This window comes from Fukomys damarensis, unplaced genomic scaffold (assembly GCF_012274545.1).
Source record: "Fukomys damarensis isolate Sample0158 unplaced genomic scaffold, DMR_v1.0_HiC HiC_scaffold_38, whole genome shotgun sequence".
Taxonomy (NCBI): domain Eukaryota; kingdom Metazoa; phylum Chordata; class Mammalia; order Rodentia; family Bathyergidae; genus Fukomys; species Fukomys damarensis.
In genome coordinates this window covers 15,918,778-15,941,563 of record NW_022900950.1, presented here as the reverse complement: position 1 = coordinate 15,941,563, position 22,786 = coordinate 15,918,778, and positions in this window count along the sequence as shown.

Sequence of the window (22,786 nt, the reverse complement as noted above, 5' to 3'; positions counted from 1 at the left end):
AGCATCATGCTGGCCAAGGCACCTCCTCTACTATCTTGAAAGATTGCCTATGGTGACCATGGTGGCTTAGTCTTCTTATGTCTGCTTTGCACTGGGAGCCCAAATCCTGTGGAGTTCCTCTAAAATGATTGCAAGAAGTCCCTGCATACCTCCTGCCAGTTTTCCCCAGCCCAGCACATCCAGGAGTAAAAGAAGATACACAAAGTACTGTCCCTAAGGCTCAATGCTTCTATACAAAACAAAATCACATAGGGATACAGGTGAATAAAGGTATCTTAAGGTAACAATACTTCCTTTTACAGTACACAAGGACTCAAAGGAGCCTCTCTTTATAAGCTCTCTCTTCCCATTTTTCTCTCTAACTTCCCCTCCTTTTCACATACCCCCGCTTCAGGTCCTTTGACTGATCCTTTTATTCTTTTTCTTTTTTGGTACCGGGAATCATACTCAGGCCTTCATGCTTAGCAGGCAGGGCCTGCACTGCTGAGCTACATCCCTGGCCCTAATCCTTTTTTTATCCTTAATCTCAACACAGAAAATGTTTTGCATTCATTACACCTCAAGTCCTCCCTGAATCTTAAAAACACTATTCTCTCAGCAGACAGATGCTAACACAAGTCCTCTATTCACAGAAAACCTATTCTGTGGCTGAAAATAAATCTGATACTTTCAATTGCAGGGAGAAAACTGCAGCTACTTTCCTGGCTATTTAAGTTAATCTGCTGGCAGGCCTTGAATTATTTGGAAAATTATCTGAATCATAAATGCAGATAAGATCTTAATGGAGGTAATCAAGTTAACGTGAGGTTATTAGAGTAGGCCTTGATGATTATATCTAGTGTCCCAGAGCTAGAAACACAGAGAGGCTGCCATGAAAAGATGAAGCTGAGATCAGGGTGATGCAGGAGAAGCCAAAGAATGTCAGTGATTGCTAGCTAAGCTCCATGCACAGAGAGAGGGGCACAGACTCCCTCACCGCCCTTGAAGGAGCCAGCCCTGATGATAACTTGATCTCAGACACTGGTCTCCAGAATAGCAAGACAGCAAATTGCTGTTACTTAAGCTGTCTCACTTGTGATTTTTTGTTGCTGTTCTTCTTGTTGTTGTTGTTGTTATGGCACCAATACACCAGCTATTATGGTTTCAATTCAGAATATTCTCCAAACTCTCATGTTCTCAGAGGCAGGGTTTTGGGGAAGTGATTGGATTATGAGGGCACTATTGATAACTCACTGTTAGGAAATAAAGCCTGGTCAGAGGCAGGTCATGGGGCATGACCTGAAGGGGTATGTTTACCTCCCCAGCTGCTCTCTATTCTCTGCTTCCTGACCATCAAGATGTGAGAGGCTTTCCTCCACAGGACCTTTCTACCATGCTCTTTCTAATTTAGAGCCAACCAACAATGGACTGAATTCTCCAAAACCCATGAACCAAACTATACCTTTCTTCCTTTAAGTTATGAGTGTCCATTATTTTGTCCCAGCAATGAGAGTAGCTATGACCCCTACCACGGAGAATTATTTTTTCTTTGAAGGCAGTGTAGTGTGATCTCAATCCAATCTGTTAGCTGGGTCCTGCCAAAAGTCCTTTCTTCTCTGGGCCTAGCTTTTTATAGTAGATGGGCATCTGCTCGCAGCTGCAGAAGGCTCCTTTCTGCTTCTAGGCATTGCCTCCCCCAGGCTCTGCCAGAGAGCAGGGGACAAGTAGACATCCATGTCCCCTCAGATCCCACCTCCCAGTGAAGAGAGTATCTCCTAAACTCTGGGGAAATCAACATATATGGTGAATGAATTTGTAAAAAAAATTTACAGTAAAGCACACATTACCATTAATCCCCCTGAAAATACTCTCCCTCTCTTTGAACACACCATCCTATAATTCTTGCCACTTTCAGAAGTAGTTCTGGAGGTGCATTTCATAAATGACATTAAAAAATGTGATTTCAAAATATGATGAATGCCATTGTCAAGTGCCTTCTGACAAAAAAGGAGGCTCATAAAAATATTACAGTGTGTTCTTATGTACCTCATTCAGCAGATTTGGCACTATGAACAGTGCCTTTTTTACTTTTCTCCTTGCTGAGACAAAATATCCAACACTGAAAATTAGAGGAAAGGTTTAGTTTGCTCATAGTTTGTAGATGTTTCAGTTCATAGTTGGCTGTCTCCAAGGAAGGGTGACTTGGCAGAAAGACATCACAGAGCAGTCAGGCAGAAAGGAGCAAAGCAGCAAGCAGCAAGCGACAAACTATGACCCTCTTCTCATCTCTTGTATTTTATCCAGGCTACCTGCCCTTGGAGCGGGTAGCATTCACACCCAGAGTAGGGCCACCTTAATCCTAATATGGCACTTGAATCAACCCTAGAAAACAGTGTAGATTCAGCCACCTCTGAAAAGCCTCACTTCTGACCGCTTGAGTCTTTAGGGAAACATCTAGATATAAACCACAACAAACCGTGAACAATTTGAAACAATGCAGGACTTTAAGACAGCCATGCTAGCACAACCAAAGACACTCATAAAGAGGACTTTCAGAATTGCTTCAGAAAATAGCAAGAATGATTGGACAAGTGCATTCAAAATGAGGGTGAGTGTTTTATGGGGATTAATGGCCATGTGTTTTTTCGTGTAGTAAACTTTTTTATTTAAATCTCATATATCTATCATCCAGGCTGATGATAAAGGAATCTAAAATCAGACTACCTGCCACATGCAAAGTACTTCACTGAAGTCCTAAAGCATCCAAATCTTAGAGCTATATGAACTGTGAAAGGTGTATGAAATCAGTTACCAAAAATGGGGAAACCTTGGTGTGTGCCTGTATCTCAGACCTCTGGGAGGCTGAGGCTGAGGATCATGACTCCTAGCCCAACCTGTGCAAATTAGTAACTTAGCAAGACTCTGTCTTAAATGTAAAAAACAACAAAAACAGCAACAAACAGGAGCTGGGAGTATAGCTCAGCACAAAGTTTCAGTCCCCAGCAAGGAAGGTGGGACCATGGAACAAAAAGAGTTTTATCTTTTTCAGGGCTACACAAACAAATCTCAGTATGTATAAAGAAATCTGATGAATCAGAGTATGTGTATGATCACTGAGAATGACCCCCTATTACCATATTCAAGACCTACCTGCTCCCTACTAATTCAGGTCATTTCTTCAACACTTGGGTGTGTCCTCATAAAACAGTGACTATAGAAACAGGCTGGTCAGAGATTCTCTGTCCCCAGCCAGGAATCTCTGAATCTGAGTCTATATTTAAGATCCTCTTGAACCAGGAATTTAGCTCAGTGATTAAACAGCCTGCCTCACAAGTACAAGGTCCCGAGTTCGATCCCAAGTACCCCCCGAAAAAAAAGATTCTCTTGCAATTTCAACTATTGTATTAGTCAAATTTTGGTCAAATTTGAAGACTATTTCTAAAAACCTATCTTGGAAAAATTCCTTTCTGTGTGAGAAAATTCATACTTTGTAGCTCTCTGCAGCCATTTGATAGCATCATTCAAGTCGTACAAGGGCATCTTGTGAGTCAAACGGCAATAGCATATCTCCGTGGTGAAGGTGCCCTAAGCCTACCTGTGGAGCTACTTTTTTACATGGTGCCCTAACTGTGTCTGCAGCTTCAATGGCTCAGGCAGGAAGTCCAGTGACCATGGCAGAAACATTTCCCAGAGGTTGGTTGTTAATCACCACAATAAAGAGAAACTAGCAGGCAAGAGAGAAATGGCAAGCACACATATTGTCTTTTAGTATGCAACCCAACTTGCACTAGAGCTTATTTCCTTAGCTCTCCCTATCTCTAATTTCCCTACCAGCATCTCCAGTTAGCTGCCAAGAAACCTCTAGATGTGGCTCTGGGCCGGTACAAGCCTGCCACATGGTCTCTTTTCAACCAGAGATGCCTCTAGTGTATTTTCCCTAAGCCATCTCTGAGGATGACTAAAAGAACATACACTTGCCTCATTCCAGCCCTAAGTCAGATTTACAGGGGTAGCCCAGGGGAAATGAAATCATTCTGCTTCCAACAAAGTGTGAATAACTCACCAATAGCTGAAACATAAGGGTACACAAGGGTACAGGTTATAGCTGAAAACTAGAAATTCACGTTCCATTGATATTTCAAACAATTAAAGTAAAGCAAAGCAAAGCAAAGGTAGCTATAACTTTAAAATGTTAAAAGAGCAATCTCCATGTTTTTATTATTTTATGTTTATTTATTAGTATTTGTGTTTAGTATGTAATAGTAAATCCCTTGTGGGGAGTTGCTGCATGGTACATAAGACACCTTAATTCCTTTTTTCAGCCCCTTCCTCTCTCTCCCACTGCCGACTCCCTCCATCTCTTGATTCCCTTGAGTATGCCCTTGAGATAGAAACCATCACACTGAACAGGGAGATAGAATGTTCTTGATCATTCAGATAAACTAGCTAAAATACTGCTGCACTCATCAGAAGGAAACTTTAATTCTCTTCTAAGCCGAGAAAGCAAAATTACTTCCTTCAGCAAAAAATTTACCTCAGGGAGGAGTTTGTAATGATCACAGAAGCATTTTAATTTGAGTGTTTTGTGATTTTTATAAAGTGAATTAGACTCAAACTTGCAGTCCACTTGAAAAATCTGCATGCAAAAGACTAAAGACAAAACATGTTGTGACTCATATAAACCCAAAGTTTAAAAAATTTAAAGAGCAAAATAATAGATATTAGAAAATGGAGATAGATCTTTGGCAAATGAGAATGGGACCAAGAGATGGAGGAAAGGAAGGAGAGGGAGGCCAGGAGAAGGGTAAATAAAAAAGAATTAAGATGTGTTATGTACACTTACACCCTACGGTAAATGTAGTCATTATGTACTGCAAACGTGTCCTAATAAAAAGTTAAAGTGTTTTAAAATATGCTGTATTTGCTTATAAATAGAACCTCTTTCTATACATCTTCCTGTATTCTTTCACCAATCCAAAGAAAATGGCAAAGCAAAGCTGTTAAGAATTTAATTTCTGTGGCAATTTAAAAAACAATTTCTTTCAGAAATGCTGTGTGAGATGGCATTACAGAAGGTGGGTGAGGCAAGTAGTAAAAGCATTTACTGAGAACAGATTTAAGAAGAGTATTTAGATCAGCATATACATTCAAGAGGGACAGTGAGTATGCTCATTGTAGGAAGGCGTGCCAATGGCTGTTTGGCTGTAAGTTTCTGAGAGCTCATGTTGAAATGGAGTGTGTGCCTCTGTTGAAGGGCAGAATGAAGGTTGAAATGGCCTCTTCTTGGTTATGTAGCACACCATAAGAAAGAAATTTCCTTTCATAAAGTGTAGACTGAATTCTCTTGAATCTTTTATGCTTAAAATTCACCAAAGTCACCCTATAATAAAAAGTTCAGTTCAATGGTATTTAGAAATTTACAGCCCTTCACACTTTCTAATTTTCTCCTAATCTGTGTTTGTCTAATAAAATCAAGCACTCCTGACACCCTTAAAAGTCACTTATCAGAGCAACATTCAAAATAGCAACACAGTTTGTTTAGCTATTCACATCCCTTCCACCCAACACTGGGCTTCTGGGTTGAAGTTTTTGAGAGATGAATTCTGGTTTGAGAGTCTTTGTACACAAGAATAGTGAATTAATATGATAGAGTGAACCTTCTCAGACTAATTGAATTTTTCACTGGTTGCTTGAACTTCACAGTTGCTTTTTACACATTGAAGATGATCACAGAACTCCCATCTCAATAATCACTCTGTCAACTCCAGCCTAGCTTGGCAAAGGGACCAGGGATGAGAGTTCATCATTAAGAAATATTCAAAGGTGGAATATTTTTTACTAGGATAACAAAATACTTGAGGCTGAGTAAGTAATGGAAAGAGGCTTATTTTTAGCTCATGGTCCTCAAAGTCCAAGAGCGAGGTGCCAGTATGTGTTCAGCTTCTGGGAGGGCCTCGTGTTACCTCATGGTATAGAACAGAAGTGGACAGAGGAAGCAGGCACAATCAGAAAGAGCACATGCGTGAGAGACAGACAGAGGGAAGGTGTCAGGATTGCTTTGTAAGAATCAACTTGTGTAAGAACTAATTCATTCCCACAAGAATTCAGTCTCGTGAAAAAGGTATCAATTCATTCCTAGAGGCAAAGTCTCCCATGGGTAGAGTCTCCATGACCTAATGGCTACCTTAAAGACCCGTCTCCTATACATTGGGAAGCAAATTTCAATGTGAGTTCTATTGGGGGCAAACTATGCCTCCACCATAGATGGAAGATGGACCTTATGGCTCTAGAGTCTCTGTTCTCTAGTTTGTTCACAGATATCTATGAACTGAGTTTCAACCTATTCTTTCTTTTTGTTGTTGTTGCTTTGCTTTGTTTTTTGTTCATTTGTTTGGGTTTTTTCACTATACATCTCAAGATGGTCTTGAATGCACTATATACTTACCCTCTCTATGCTTTTCTCCTTTAACTTTTCTGCTCTTTTCTCATTTTCACTTTCTTCTTCAACAGGTAAGCAAATTTTTCTCTGAGCTTTAGGCAGATCAGTTTACCCCGTTTCTTCAGTTGCCCTGTTACATGTAATCATGTGTCTTTTAGATATTATTTATAACCCCAAGCATCTCATCAAGATTTTTTTTCAGGGGTTTAGCTCGGTGTTGCTGCCCCTGCCTCACAAGCACAAGGTCCTGAGTTCAATCCCCAGTACAAGACAAACAAACAAACAAACAAAGGCATATTATTTTTAAAATAAAGACTGTTTCCTCTCTAGAATAAAACATAATTCAGGGAGTCCAGTGGGGTGGTGGATAGTTTATCCTACCACGTGTGAGGCCCTGGGTTCAATCTTTAACACCATAATTTTTTTAAAAAAATAGGAATAACGTAAGCTAAAAAATAATCAGTGGTTCCTATTACTGCATCACACACCACTCTACATTTTGTGACCTTAAACATTAGGCATTTTATTGTGCTCACACATTCTGTAGGTCTGGGCTTCAGCAAGAGGGCAGCAGGATTGCTGTATCTTACATCTCTGCCTTAGTCCCTTTCTTCATGTTGGAGACACTATATCTGACACCAACAATCTAAAGGAGGAGAGGTTTATTTTGGCTCACATGATTCATAGAGTTTTCTGTCCCTTCATGGTCAGCTGGCAGAAAGATATAGTGGAAGAGAACTGCTCCCAGCATGGCATGTCAGACAGGAAGTAGGAGAGTCAAGGGAGGATTCATGAAGAGATGCAACTTTCCCAGGCAATGCTCACAGTGAACCATCTATTCCAGCCAGGCCCCACATTCTAAGAGAAAACCAATTACAAAGCCCTTATAATCCAATCACCATCTATAAAGTCCCTCCTGTGATAGTACGAGGTTTAGGGTGACAGATATATACCATCAGTCTCTGTACTAAATGTCTCATGTAACAAGAGAGAAGCTGGGCTGGGGATTTAGCTCAGTGGTTCTGCTGCCCTCCTCACAAGTGCAATATCCTGAGGTCAATCCCTGGTACCAAAAAAATAAAAAATAAGAGAGAAGCTATTTCAGTTTTTGTGACCAAGCATGGGGCAACAGGCAGCATCCTTTTGCTACATTCTATTACAAACAACTTCTAAGCATGCCCAAATTCAAGGGGAAGAGAAGTAAGCTACGTTGTTTCCAAAAGAAATGGAAAGGCTATAGAAGACAATGTGGTGGGGAACATAATATTGAAGTCATCTTTGGAAAAATACTATTTTTCCCATCAATGTAAATGCTACAGAAAGGTCAAATAAGATGGAGACTTTAAAATGCCCAAATGACACCCAGGTGTGTTGGTGAAAACCTGTAATCCCAGCCTTCTTGGAGGCTGCGACAGGAGGGCCACAAGTTTGAGCCAAGCCTGAGCAGCTTAGTGACTTACTGAGACCCAAAATAAAAAATTAAAAAGGGGAAGAGCGTGCAACTCAGTGTGACAATCCTGGGTTTAATCCCAAATAATAACAAATTAAAAATTTAAAAATTTTAAAGATACCCAAATGATTTTGCAATATGAGGTGGCCAATGACCTCATAAGAATCTTTCCTAATTTCCTAAATGAGATTTATCTTACTTTCTGTTATGGTTGTATCAAGATGTTCCTTCAAAGCATCATGTAGTCACAGCAAGGGCTTTTCAGACTTGTCTGGATCTAGAGTGTGTGGTGCTGGGATCAAAGGTGTGTGATTACTAAATCAGTCCACTGGTTTGTTTGGCATAGCTCTGGCTCAGATTAAGGATGTAAGTGATACAGCTACCTAGGGCAGGTAGCCTGCACAGAATATAAGACAGAAAGAGGGTTAATGTGCTTTCTCCTGCCTGCTTGCCACGAACTGTTTCTCCTTAGCAATACCCCTTTGCCATGCCACCCTTGGAGCAAGCCTGCTGTGAACTGAAACCTCTATAAACTGTGAGCTAAATAAAACTTTTCTCCATTAACTTTGGATGTCGGGCATTTTGTCTCAGCAATGTGAAAAGTAACTAAACTTTTGGCTCATTTTATCACCTTTTACAATTTAATGTAATTTTTGATAAACTGGAGGCTATTTTAAGAAATTGATAATTTCAATACTTTAATAATTTTAATTTTAGAATTTAATATAGTGCCTGACAAATAGTAGCTCGAGATGCTTGTTAAATAGGTTATTCTGAATTTTTCTTACCTGTCCCCTAGTCTTATAAATTTCAGCTACCTCTGAAACTAAAACAAGTCACAGGTCATGTTCTTCCTCACATATATTCAGTTTACCTGAGTATAGCAGAGGACAATCAATAACAACAATAAAAAGGAAAACATTACTTTTGTATTATGTGAAAGAAGTGCAGGCATGGTGTAGTGATTTTACAAGGACATCCAGGATTGAGACGTCACTGTTTTTCTACACCTTCTTATACTTCAAGCTCAAAGTCATATAATAATCTAAAATGGATAAATATATTCCAGGTTAGTGGCAGGAGGAGAAAGAATCAACTCTCTTGAAATGGCCTTTCCTGAAGTATCACAGAATGTTTTCATTTATAATTTTTTGGCCTAAAATTAGTAAATGGCTGTTTCTTTCTGCAAAAGAGGATGAGATGTATCTTCACTCTGGACCAAAAATCCACCCAGCTGAAACTTGGTACTATGTAAGTAAGAACAATGGATAAAATCGATAGTTTTGGGTCTTTGGATTGTTTATTGTGATAGTTAAGCTTAACTGTCAAATTGATTGACATAGGACTGTTAAAACTTACTCGGGTTAGTTCAGAGAGGCATTAGCTTGGATACTATGTGTGGTCCCCAGTCCCTTCCTTTCCAGCACTGTTCCTCTGCTTTGTTTCCCAGGCACCATGAACTAAACAGCTTTGCTCTGCCGGGCCCCTCCACCATGATGTTCCTGCCCTAGCACCACCTGACCACATACCGAATTCCCTCACACTGTGAGCTAAATTAATGTCATGAAAGCCTGATATCTTATCCCACTATGGTAGTTAACCGATCATGTCAATTTGAGCAAAAAACCTCCAACTAAATTGGATTATCATAGTTCTGAGTAGAGATGAAAGGATTTACTGAAGACAGAAGCCCCACCCTAGATGTGAGTGGCACCAACCAATAGGCTTGTCACCTGAATGGATTAAAAGGGAAACAAAGAACGAAGGCTGCTTCCGTTTCTTCAGAGGAGCTCCAGTCTTCACCTTTACCTAGGATGGTATCTCCTGCCTTATACCTCAGACTCTTTGGCCTTCCAGCACAGACTTTTTGACCTCCTGATACAGACTTGCAAGGGGCTTCTACAGTGAGCTCCAGATATTTGTCCTTCAACTGGGTCTTTCAGATCTCCGCAGTACAGACAGGTGTACTTTTCTACACCTGATTCTATTCGCAGCCATTGTAAGCCTATATTGTAAATCCTTACATTTACACATCTCACACTGATCTGTTTCTCTAGTGAGCAATGACAGGAAAACTGACTATACACTTATACAACAGCTCTACTTCAGTTTATACTATTGAATTTTTAAGTTTTGGATTCCACTCAATCTGTATTTGCACTTTAGAAAAATAATGGAGGAACATGAGTTGGAAATGAAATAAACTGGAGTCACAGAGACCAGTCAGTTAAAAGGGTATCGCAGAAATCCAAGAGAGAGAGACTATAAAGCTGTGAATAAAAGGTTGTAGGATTAAAGAAGAAAGGATGTAGAAAAACATAAAAGGAAGAAAGATTAACAAGCCTGCTGAGAATCTAAATTTTTAAGTAAGGCTGAAGAAAGAATACATAACGTACACTATATATAGGGCAACACAAAACAAAATGGCATTAGAAGGAAGCCCATTAGTAAAATGGATTTTCAGGAATAAGTGGGCAAAGAAACTTTTGGAAACATATTGGAATTTAACATGTTGTCTTCAGAAATACTTGGGGGTAATCCATGTCTACTTGTACCAAATTTGTTCTATTTACAGAGCTAATAACTCTGAATAGATTACAGTATCTCTGAATTAGAAGAGTGTAAAATGACTATGTATTACTGTATCATGATGCATGTGTGTAAAAGGTTCTCATTTAACAACATGCTAAAGGACATTTTGTAACTTACCTCTAAGATGTCACATAAAAAATTACACTTTTAATCAGATATAAACCAAACATGAAAAGAGAAGAGATAAGTCAAAATAATATGGTGGAAAAAATACAAGATCCTCTGACTTCCTTTGGTGTTGGCTTCTCAAATTTAGAGTGAACCCACTTCATATAAAAGAGTGAAAATGCTTTGTAGTGTGATTTTTATTCCATGAAATTAGAGGATCCTTTCAATTGGGAACATCTACTTAACCTATTATGATACTGAGTTTTCCATCTCTGTGACACAGTATCTGAAGAAATCAATTTAAAAGAGGAAAGGTTTATTTTGGCTCTGATTTATTTCAGTCCATGGTCCCTTGCGTATAGTGCTCTTTGGTTCATGGTTTGCTCCAGGGCCTATAATGAGGTAGAACATCATGGCAGAGAGCATATAGTAGATCAAAGTAGCTCACTGAATGGCAGATAAGAAGCAGAGAAAGAGAAAGAATGGGGCTAGGGACAAAATCTGCACTTCCAGGACATGTCCCCAGTGACCTTCATTCTCCAACTAGGCCCTACCTCCTAATATTTCTACCACCTCCCAATAGTACCATCAAATCAATCCATTGATCAAGTTAAAGCCATCATGATACAAAGACCTTCCAAACTCCCCAGCTGTGAACATTGCTAAATTATGGAGCAAGCCTTTAACACCTGATCTGTTGGGGAACATTTTATATCCAATAATAACATCTATCTACTAATATAAAGAGTAAGACCAGTATTTTCTTGTTTAAAATCTTTAAATTAGAACAGAATTCAAAGCAATTTAAGTATTTTAGCTTGTGATGCTATAACAAAACAACTGAGGCTGGGAAATTTATAAGGAATATAGATTTATTTCTTATGGTCCTGGAAGCAGTAAATCCAACATTGGTAAGATCCCATCTGCTGAGGTCCTTCTTACTGCATCAACCCATCATAGTAGAGAAAAGAGAAGGTAAGAAAGAGCAAGAGGGATCCAGACTCCCTTTTATAGGAAATACATTCCTATGACAAAGAACCCATTCTCACAACAACGTTAATCCATTTATGGGAGCCAAGACTTCTTGACCTAAGCACCTCCTATTAAGCCCAATTTTCCCACATTGTTACACTGGAGATTAGGTTTATAATATGTAGACTTTAGGGACAAATTCAAATCATAGCACCAAGATATTCCCAATACTAGTCTCCAATTCCACTGACAAATGCAAGGATCATTGCAGTATCATCCTTGGCATAATTTCCAAATCAGTTAATTCCTTCACTCATCCATCCAACAAATATTTATTTGGTGCCTACTCTGCCAAGCACTATTCAAAGAGCTAAACCTAGAGTTGTGATTTAAATAGATATTTCCTCAAATGTAAACATTTGTATACATTTCTAACTTCCTCTACTGTTAGTGGAACCACAAAATCTTCTATGTTCTTTTTCATTTTCTAGCCTAAGCTAAACACAGATTCCAAGTCCAGGGTACAGACGTATAAGAAGAAAGAAACAAAAGAATAGTATGACCCCTGTTCAGACAAAAGTGAAGAATAAAATCAGGGGTCCCCCCTTTCCACCAACAGTAGACTCTCAGTTTCATGAAAAATAAACTTTCATTGTGTTTAAAAGCCAGTGATGCTGACCCTGACATTTTGGAGCTATGTGTATATGTACTCTGCATATACAGACAGAGAAGACTGCAAATACTTCACATATTCACAGAAAAAGTGAGCCAGCCTGTCTTCAGTTCAGTTATCATAAAGGAAGTGCTAGGAGAGATTACTAGAGGTACTTAGAACCAGACAGCTGGGCCTCATCAAAGCCATGGCAAGGTCTTGATTTTCATTCTAAGTGAGAAAACCACTTCAGGTTTTGAGCAGCATGACATGATCTGATCTAGATTTTAAAGTGTAACCTTCTCAGCCATGTTGAAAACATCCTTCAGAAGGCAAAGATTATTGAGGAACTATTTTAATAACTGAGAAATGTAGGCTTTAAATAAGGTGGTAGCAGGAACAGTGATTTTTGTATAGTCAATATATTTTGGATATATTTTGAAAGAGGAACTAGGGTTACTAATAAATCATTATTATAATGTTTATCTCAAATATCCACCTGGAGATGTAGAATAGAAAATTAGGTCAATGAGTTAGTGGTTACTAGAGAAAATCGAGGCTGAAACTAAATTTTAGGATTGTCAGAATACTGACAATATTGAAAACTCTACAATTAGATAAGATGACATGGAAATAGAAATAAATTTTAAAAAAAGAATCCTAGGAAGGGTAAGAGGGGGTGAAGGGAAGGCAGGGACAAGGGGAAAAAATGAGAACCAAGACCTGTCATGTAAAGGTACAAGATCCCAATGATGAATGTAACTGTACTGTATACCTAAAATGTACCAGTAAACTCAATGAGAGAAAAAAAGAGAGTCCTAGGACTGAATCATGGGCACACCAACATGAAGCAGATGGGAAATCAAAAGGAACCAACTGAGAAGGCTGAGCTAAGCAAAAAGCAAATAGGTAAGAAAATAACAGAGTGAGCTGGGTCTCTCAAACCATGTGAAGAAAGAAATTGAAAAAGAAGAAAATTATCTCCAATGTCAACTTACCAGACACCAAAAGTGTGGGGAACTGTGATAGACCACTTGACAGATGACTGATAGGTCATTTTCAGTGGCGGAACTAAAAGCCTTACAAGAACAAAGTTTAAAAAGAATTGAAGTCAAAAATTAGAGGAAGAGAATACAATCTGCTTCTGAGGAATCTTACCATACATCCTCGCTAGCATTAGTAATGTCACTTTTTGGGTCTTGAATGCAATATAATAGCTACTTTAAGTTACCCAAAATTCCAAGTGGGACTAACTTCACTGTGTGCAAACTAAACAGAAACTTAGTAACCAAGCACACACAGACTTTAAAAGAAATGGTATATGGCTGAGGATTTAGCTCAGTGGTTTTGCTGCCTGCCTTGCAAACTCAAGGGCCAGAGTTCAATCCCTAGTACAAAAAAAAAAAAAAAATGTATTGTTGGGCTGGGGATTTAGCTTAGTGGTGCTGCTGCCTGCCTTGCAAGTGCAAGAACCCGAGTTCAATCCCAGTACCAAAAAGAAAAAAAAAAGAAGAAATGGTATGTTTGGTCACTTTTCATAATGTGAAGATCTATTATTTGCCTAGTGATTTGTGGACCTCAGAGATGACAGTCAAGTCTACACTTCATGCAAATACAATCAACCAGAGGTTCTACATCCATGGATCAAAAATATTTGGAAAAAAAAACTGTGTCTGTATTAAACATGTACAGATTTCTTCTTCTATAAAATATAGTATAACAACTATTTATGTAGCATTCACACTATATTAGATATTATAAGTAACCTAGAGATGATTTAAACTCTCTGAGAGGATATATGCAGGTCATATGCAAATATTATGTCATGTTATACAAGAAAGCTGAACATCTGTGAGTTTTGATGTCTGCAAGGGCTCTGGAATCAGTTTCCCACAGGTATTGAAAGACTACTGTGTTCAATTAATATACCATAGTAAAGGAAAATTGACTGTAGTTTGGGGTGACTGGTCCGTGGCATTTTACTAGATGATGCTAACTATGATTCATGAATATTTGAAATGTGCAAAGTGAGAACTGCTTCATTGCTCTGAAGAATTTCAGGAAATGTGAGTGGTAATTAGAAGAGAAACTTGCAGTTCAGGAGTAATTAAAAGTGGGAAAAATTACAGCCTGTTTGAGAATGGAAACTATCCTGAAGACAGGAAGAAGGTGATAGAAAGGAGGAGATATTTAGAGGAGGAACATTCGCATGTGTGCAAATGGAGTGGAATTTAGTGCATTAGTGGAAGTTTGATTTTTAGACAGAAGCACAAATAGTTCCTTCATGTTAACAGCCGTGTGAAATACACTGGCATGGGGACTAGTAGATTGCTGTTGGGAAAACAAATTGTCTCTTGATTGCTGCTATTTTCTCAGTAAAATAGGAACGTTAGTCTTTAAAAATGAATGAAGGAGATGGGAAATAGTAGTAAAAGCTTGAGTGAAAATGAAATGGACAAAACATTTGTTTTGGGAGAGGAAGAAGACATTTGTATGGGAACAGGATTTCTGAACCCCTTAAAGTGCCACACAAGATTCCTGGTAAGAGAGAGACCTGTTGGATTGTTGTGCGTTTTTCTTCAGCCTTTTTCATTCTGTCTGAATCCATACAATTCAGAAGCAAACCTGTCCTGCAAGCAGACCCTACCAATCTTGAAAATCCATTTCTGGAAACTCTGTGCTTACTGAAAACAAATGGGGTCCTGGGCTGAGCCTGTGTCCTGGATTCCAGAGCAGGTTTTGGTTGAGAGCACCTCTGTTACCACCATTTGCTAAGTAATATTCCAATAAATGGAAAGCATGACTCCCCCACAAAAAATCAAAGTTGTAGCAATAAATAGGAAATATATTATCAACCTGTCTTGTTCTAGTTATGTCAGGCTGAATTGAAAATAAATGCTTCTTAGAGAATTTTGAAGCAAGCTACCATACAAATCAAATACCAATTTCTTTGTTCTTTCACCAAAATTTCTATAACTTTCTGGCTCCTTTCCCGTACTGTGACTTTCCTGTGTATTCATACATTCATAGCAATTGAGTGGAATGTGAGTTAAAGGCAAAATGAAGAAAAACAAGACAACTAGAAGAAAATTCTGGTTAGACTAATTCAAATGGACTCCATGGCACAAGTCTATAAACAGGTTTATCTCTGTTTCTTGCAAAAATCATTACAGAAAGATTAAAAATGTAGTGAAGTGTTTGATGTATTAAAAAAAGAAGCTATCATAACTTTCTGAGAATAAGTCAAGGTTTAAGTAAAAAAATAAACAATGAACTTTGAGTTGGCAGATGGTTCATATCTTTTTTTAAAAAGTTTCATCTTTCTCTTTTATCCAGCTTCAAACTTCCTTTAGCAACTAAAATTAAACCATAGAACTTTGCTTCCTTACATTTTCAACACTCCAGCGTCTTCCCTGCTTCAAAAGCTTCCTACACACACACTGCCTCCTCTGATTATCTCACCCAATTTGTTCTTTTACCTGGCTTCTCTGCGTCTTTCAGATCTACTTAAGTAATTTCTCATAGATTTTTCCTCTTTCCTCAACTAACTATAATTTCCTTATCCTTTTTCTCAAAGTATCTTATCTTTCTTCCCATGGAACATACCATAATTTGTAATCAAATATCTAATCAAACACTATCTACCACTGTTTTAAGTAACTCAAAGGCAGAACCCCCAAATTTCCCTGAAAATAAGACCTAGCTGGAAAATAATCACACTTGAAACCTAGATATCAAAAATCTCACCCCTAATCAGCCTATCCTTTCCCTACATATCATCACTATTCTCTAATTTTCAGGGCTAATTATTTTCTGACCAGGTTTTATTTTCAGGGAAACAGGTTATCTGACTCATGGTATTTGCCATGATATAGATAGTATCTAGTTCAGTGCCCAGAACATGATAGGAATAATTGTTCACAGAGTTAAGTGCAGTATTCACAAATAAGTACAATATTTTCCACAGAAAACCAGAATCTGAAGACAAAGGAATACTGTATGTCTCGTGTGCTTGAAGACTTTGAAGAACAAAAATCAAGGAGAGGAAGAATGGAAGTCACTCAGCTAGTGCTTGAGAACAAGTGAGCTTGGGCTTCTAAGAAAATGGCTAAAGACATGTCTGGGAGTTACAAGACCTTGGATACTCAGCTAAGGGTTCTGTCAACTCATAGTCACCGTAGCTTTGGGAAACAAACAATTATACTTGGCCTCAAATCTTTGTATCTGAAAAGTGTGAGATATTTTCTGCACATACAGTGAATGCTTAAAAGTTTTAAAAACATTACCATACATGACACATTGCCCTTAGTCCTCCTTAAAATACTCCCCTCATTTCAAACACACTTATTTTTCTTCCCACTTTCTGATGAAGTTCTGGAAGTCTTCTTTCATGTTTTTAATGAGGCATGATCAAAAATATGGCGAATAATAAGATAGCTCTTTTGCAAAAGGGAAGAGAGCCGAGAGATGAAGAGATGGGGGAGACATAAGGGGGTATTGGTAAAAAATGAATTGAGATGTGTATGTACATGTATCTGCTCCCTGTAAAGAATGCAATCATTATGCACTGCAAACATGTCCAAATAGCTTTTTAATTAGTAGTGCATACTACCACCCAAAACAAAGGCAAGCTTGTAAAATCATTCCAGAGCATGCTTGTCTATGTTGTTCATCAGATGTGACACTATGCCACTTCTGGCTTTTCCTCAAAGTCAAAATGACCAGGAAGGGTAAACATTTTGAATCAATTCAGGACAACAAAGCAGTGAAGAGAGCATAAATGAAGACATTCTTGAGAGAGGATTTTCAGAACTGCTTCAGAAAGTGGCACAGGCAATGAGATTAATGTGCTCAAAGCAAGAGAAACTGTTCTGAGAGATATGAATAGCAATGCATCTTTTACCATAATAAACTTTTAAAGCTGAATCAGTCATTGTAATTTTTATCACACCAGATGATATCTAGACTTTCTAGACCTAAAGAATATAAGCCAAAGAAAAGCTGTCACTTGTGATCTCAAAACACAACTTTTATCTTTCAGCTATCATGAAACAGTCCCTTTCCCTTATCTGAACTATACAAATACAAAACCTTACGTACAAAATGGAATTGACTAATGTATATAAAGAAGGAACCCTGTGTTCCTGTGCCCACATTGGATTGATTTTATCCTGTAAAATAAGCAACAGGACTGAATGCTACACTGTCATATTAGCGAATATAATAGAGTAGTTTCAATAGACTGTCCTATTTTATTGGATCTTTTTTGTACTCACCCTGTATTAGAGCAAAATTAATATAAACTATATTAATTGCCATTGTCAAAAATGTGCAGCACAATGGATATCTGTAGGAGTTTTTAAATTGTCATTCAGCTTTTTCCCAGTAGTCATTTTCTAAAAATCAATTCCTCTTTTATTATGTGGTGATATTAAAGAAGGACCATGTGCATAATAAGCCTTTACTTCACAGCCAAACAAGTGTATTGCATCTCCTTCATCCAGAGAATCTCCCTGAGCAGCGGCTGTTGCTTCTACTCCTTCCATCGGTGTCTCACATCTGGAATACTGCAATATTTCCAAAGAGTGAGCCTGCCTCCCAACTTCTTTTGTTGTTGTTGTTGTCTTATTAGTACATGTTTACAGTACATAATGATTGCATTCATCTTGGGGAGCTGGCACACAAACATGATACATCTTGATTCTATTTTTAATCCCCCTCCCTCCATCTTTTCGTCCTTTTCCCTTTTTCAGAAGATTTCCTTCTTTTTCCTATTATCTTTCATTTTGCTCTTCAATTTGCTTATATTCTGGGTTTCTTGTATAAAAGAAAGCATGTAGCATGTGATTATAAGCTTGTGTATGTGATTTATTTCACTTCATATTATTGTCTCAAAGTGCATTCATTTTCCTACAAATGATTCAAGTTAATCCTTTTCTATGGAAAAGTAGAACTCCATTTTGTATAAATACACATTTTCTCTATCCATTCATCTATTGATGGATATATAGGCTGCTTTCAACATTAAGCTATCATGAGTTATGCTGCTATAAACCTGGGTATGCATGTAACATGATGTCTTTAACTCCTTGTGGAAGATACTTAAAAGGGGAAGAGCTTGGTCAAATGAAATTTAATTTTTAGGTTTTTAAAATTTTATTAGTACATTTCTGCAGTACATGAACTTTAATTTATCTTAGGGAATAGGTGCATGTACATAACTCAGTTAGATTCATTTTTAATTCCCTTCCCTCCTTCTTCCTTCCCTTCTTTTCAAAGTCTTTTCTCTATTTTCATTCTATTATTGTTGTTGTTGTTGTTGTTGTTGTTGTTAGTTCTTGCTTATTACATATAATGTTTACATTACATTCATTGTGGATATTTGGTAAATGTTAAGTGACACATCTTAAATCTTTTTACTTCCCCTTTACCACCCCCTACTCTTGTTCTCCTAGAACCCTTCCCATTTGCCAAATATCTGTCTTCTTGTTTCCTTCTTTTAATCCCTTATTTTGTTTTTTATTTGTATTTTGCCTAACTCAAATGAGAGCTACTATTGGTATTCAAGCTTCTGTGTCTGATTAGTTTACTTAGTATTATATTTTCCAGATGTATTCATTTTCCTGCAGTTGTCTTAATTTATTCTCTATAGCTAAGTAGTATTCCCTTACGTGTAGATACCACATTTTCTTTATCCAGCCATCCATGGGTCAGCACATAGGATTCTTCCAGGATTTTGCTATTATGAATTGTGCAGCTATAAACATGGGTATACATGTGTCACTGTAATATGATGTCTTTATTTCTTTAGGGAAAATACCTAGAAGGGTAATAGCTGAAGCAAATGAAATTTCTAATTTTAGTTCTTTGAGAAATCTCCATACTATTTTCCATAATGATTGTACTAATTTACATCCCCACCAACAACGTAGAAGAGTTCCTTTTTACACACAGCCTTACCAGCATTTATTATTCTTTTATTTCTCAATGATTGGCATTATTTCTGGAGTAAAGTGAAATCTCAGTGCTGTTTTAATTTGCATTTTTCTAATGGCCAGAGATGTTTAATATTTTTTCATATGTTTGTAGCCCATTTGTATTTCTTCTTCTTCTAAGAATGGTCTATTCATTGCATTCTTTTGTTTCTTGATTGAGTCATTTATTTTAGGTGGTCTAATTTTTTCTTTTTTAGTTATTGAGATATTGGTCCTCTGTCTGAGGAATAGGTCTCAAGAAATTTTCCCATTCTATAGGTTTTCTCTTCATACTACTAATTATTTCCTTGCTGTGCAGGTTTTTAGTTTACTATAGCTTCTGTTGATTCTTGCTCTTATATCTCTCACTATGCACTGAACTAAAACCCAAATGTATCAAAGATCTAAAAATTAAAGCATAGAAAAATGAACTAACTGGAAAATGAAATAGGCAAACCATGTGAAATCATAATGGGTGTAGGAAAAGACTTTCTGAACAGAACTTCAATTTTCTTCAACCTTCTGATGAGTGCTCTATCTCTATGGAATCCTAGACCATACTGAAACCCTAGACTAGCATTTTTTATGAACTATCTCTAGATTGATAAATAGATAGATTAGAAACCATATTCTTACATGGCTATGGATCCCCAGATCCTAGAGCATCCCAGCTCAGCACTGACTTTTATAATGTAGGAAGATATTGACATCAAGGAGATGATGAGAATTACTTTGATTTTGGACAGACTACTGCTGGTCCCAGTCTAAAAGTGCCCATATTGTACCTAAAAAGTACTTACTGTTCTTTAATCACTCTCCCTATTTCAAAATGGAAATGCATAAGAGTTCCAATTTTTTTCCTCTGGTTCAGTTGGGAACAAGCTTTATTTAAATTTTGTTCATGGGTAAAGTTCCAAAACCAAAAGTACACTCAAATCAGAGTTTATTGGATGGTTCATTATCTCCACATCTCACATTTCCCATTAATTCTACTTTATCTATTTTGAAAGGCTACTGAACATTTCAGAGAACAAAATATACATTAGACTACTTGGGAATAATGAAAGATAAATCAAGTTTTTGTCTTCATGCTACTTGCTAAGAACTGCACACACACACACACACACACACACACACACACAGCTCCCTAGTGAATCCAAAAGCAGTAGCAGTTCTTACTCTTAAAGGGTCAGAGAAATATGATTTACATGAAGCACATCCAAAACCATAATTAAGTAAGTTCAGGGATGTAAAGTGATGATTTAAATCTCCTTGGCCTATCCTCAATAACTGATCTATTCATCTCACTGCATCTTAAGATACTGATGAATGATGAAGTTCTTTTTTTATTATAAGTCCATCATTTATCTTAACAAGATTCTCACATGGAAACAAAGAAAGATGGGCAGAACAAAGGCAAAACATCAGCTCTTTTATTACACAGTAATATTAAAAAGGAATATTACATGACATTTTTCTTCCCAACAAATCAAAAATATAGGTTTAATGAATTTGAGCATGTCTTTTGCAACTAAAATTCCAGAATAAACAATTTAATGAGGCCTGCCTGCACATTATTGCATTTAAAATTTTTTCTGTGTTTCATGTCCCAGATTTAGTCACAAAAAGTCACAAGGGTTGTTAGAAAATTGGTTATAAAATAAAGAAATATACTTCCATCTTACTTACCACTGTGCATAATCAAATGCAACCCAAAAGGATCTAACTTGGTGACAGCAAACCTCTTAAAGAGCTTTTAATGTTAACAAGAGCCAGCTGTGGCACATGTGCCCTAAGTTTGCCACCAGCCACCACCGATTCTAATTTATCCCAACAGTTCTTTGACAGAGGACATATCATCATGTTAAAAACCCTCATGAATTTGGGATCATAAAGCCTGGATTTGAATTGTGGCTCTGTTGTTTACTAACAATACCACCTTGGGCTAGTTCATTAGTTCTTCTGAATTTCAGTCTTTTCAACTTTAAGTGAAGAACAGTAGAGCTCTTCGATGCATTCTAATTATAAAGCGAGTGGCATCATCTTTTTCAACCCAGGAAGCATGCTTCAGGCATCCAAGGGTCAATTGGGTGCCCACCGTGGCTCCTCCGTTACATGTAGATGTTGGATTCTACCCCAGACCTACTGAGTCAGAAGCTTCTGGAGGATAGCAACAAAGCATTCAGGTTTCATAAGCTAAGCAGGTATTTCCTGTGATTCCTTGGTTAGGAGCTGCTGCACTAGGAAAGCAGGGACAGAAAGGAGATGGGGGGAGGGCTAAAATTGAGAAAGAGCTTTCTCAATAAGGGACAAACCTGGGACAGGCAGCCCCTGAGACTGAAGGAAGTGCAGGAAATAGCTCACTGTAAGGACAAGGGTCGAGACAAGTCTTCTACAGAGACAGAATCTGAAAAGAAAAAGTACATCGATCTGTTGTGAAACTTCCCAATATTCAAATATCAGATCTTTATTATAGCTCCCTGAACACAGGACCATCAGAAATAGAACCTTACTTCTGAATATCTGTTGACTGGAAGCAAAAACAAAATGGTGATTTTTAAATGTAAAAGGAGGTGAAGAGTACAACATGAAAGTAAAATATTAGAGAATAGAATGGGAACAAAGGGGAGGGAGAGAAAAGCAAGGCACAATCAGATGAAAATAATCAAGCTATGTTACAAGCCAGTACTAATATGTAAAGATGAAACTCATTATTCTGTATGCTCTAATGAAAAGTAAAGGTATGAATCCATCAGGAAAATATGAACAGTTTAATTAATAAGTAGAAATTTTATAAAATTTGAGATAAATCATATCAAAATGTAGAAAATATTGATTTCACTCTTTACCAAAGAAATGAAAATTAAAACCTCAAGCTTTCTGTTAGTCTTGCCTACAAATTACTGGGGCTTTTTTTAAAATAAAATACTGACTTATGGTATGTATATATGATTTAAAACATGTTTGTTTTGAATATTGCTGATAAACTCTCAAAGTAATATAAGTCCTTAAAAGGAGCATGGTAATAAAGGTCAAAATCGTTAAAAGATCTTTATTTTTAGCTTATGTATCCCATGCTCTAAAGCTATAGTTTATCTTCGGGGTAAACTCCTTGAGTGAGGGCAGGCATTGATTCGGTGAATGCTGGTTCTTTTCAGAGTTCCATTCACAGTCCCTCTTCTTTGTTATCATGTAATTGGATTTTGGTGAAGGAAGGCAAAGGCAATACTTTAGACTGGGGCTGGGGATTTAGCTCAGTGGTTTCACCGCCGCCTGACTGGCAAGCACAAGGTCCTGAGTTCAATCCCCAATGCAATAAAAAAATAAAAAGAATAGAAAGGCTGCCCATTGGGGAAATGTGGCTCTGATCCCATTAAGTGAAATGATGCCTATCTTTCTCTGACAACCTTAGAAATGTGACTTAGGGCAGACACTATGATGAAGGCAAAGGGGAAGAAGAAACTCTTAAGGATGGCTCTGGGTCAGGGCTAAAGGTAACCAGTGTGGGCCGTGCATATTGAGTACAGCAGCAGCTGACCCTAAGCTTACAAATTCTTGCCCTGGGTTGTGCTTTCTCTCTGATATTCTTACAGAACTCTGACTTCTTAAACTAATGTCAG